We start from the raw sequence: 1,392 nt of genomic DNA on the forward strand, positions 1-1,392 counted from the left end.
TGTCTAAAAAGTTAATACAGTCATCTCCTATCTCCATTGTGAACTGAAGACGAGGATAAAACAAACTAAAAATGTGCAATATGTTATCCAAAAACTCCTTAGGAGCCACTAAAAGAATATCGTCAACATATCTAAAATAAAAAGGCAATATCACTGGAATCATGTTAATGGCTCTTTCTTCCAAATCTTGAAGAACTAGGTTAGCAATAATAGAGGACAATGGGGAGCCCATAGAACTCCCAAAAGTTTGTTTATAAGTTATATTGTTAAAAGTAAAAAATGTAGAATTGAGAACAAATTCCAAAGCCAACAAAAACTCGTTGCGAGGAATCAATAGAATCGACAATATAATGCCAACGTTTGTCAACCGACGCCAATGCTAAATTCAGAGGAATATTAGTAAATAGAGAGATAGCATCAAGAGAAACCAGTTTAAGATGTTCCTCGAAATGTTTGAATGTTTCTCTTGATGCTATCTCTCTATTTACTAATATTCCTCTGGATTTAGCATTGGCGTTGGTTGACAAACGTTGGCATTATATTGTCGATTCTATTGATTCCTCGCAACGAGTTTTTGTTGGCTTTGGAATTTGTTCTCAATTCTACATTTTTTACTTTTAACAATATAACTTATAAACAAACTTTTGGGAGTTCTATGGGCTCCCCATTGTCCTCTATTATTGCTAACCTAGTTCTTCAAGATTTGGAAGAAAGAGCCATTAACATGATTCCAGTGACATTGTCTTTTTATTTTAGATATGTTGACGATATTCTTTTAGCGGCTCCTAAGAAGTTTTTGGATAACATATTGCACATTTTTAGTTTGTTTTATCCTCGTCTTCAGTTCACAATGGAGATAGGAGATGACTATATTAACTTTTTAGACATTACTCTTTTAATACATAATAACACAATTATTTTTGACTGGTATCATAAACCAACATTTTCTGGTCGATACCTTAATTATTTGTCGTTCCATCCTATTCAACACAAGATTGGCACAATTATTGGCTTGGTTGATAGGATGTTTTATCTTAGTCATCCTTCTTTCCATAAGAAAAATTTAGATTTTATCATTTTGACGCTAATTAATAATAATTATCCTTTCAACCTAATTTTTAAAGTTATTAAACGTAGACTGAGGTTTCTTATTGTGAATGGTGGACGAGTTTCAGAGACAGTTAAAACAAATTTGACAGCTTCTGGATGTGATAAAAAATATTTTACCATACCATTTTGTGGTTCAATTTCGAAAAGACTGGCAAAGCTTTTTAGAAATAATTTGACAGATATTGCTTATTCTTGCACTAATAAATTATCAGGTTTTATCCGTGTGCATAAAGACAGGTTGCCTCTTGGTTTCCATAATAACGTTGTATATAGGTTGCAATG

Source organism: Odontomachus brunneus, unplaced genomic scaffold (genome assembly GCF_010583005.1).
Source record: "Odontomachus brunneus isolate Ranch 3 - 2012 unplaced genomic scaffold, Obru_v1 Obru_scaffold_064, whole genome shotgun sequence".
NCBI classification, from domain to species: Eukaryota; Metazoa; Arthropoda; class Insecta; order Hymenoptera; family Formicidae; genus Odontomachus; species Odontomachus brunneus.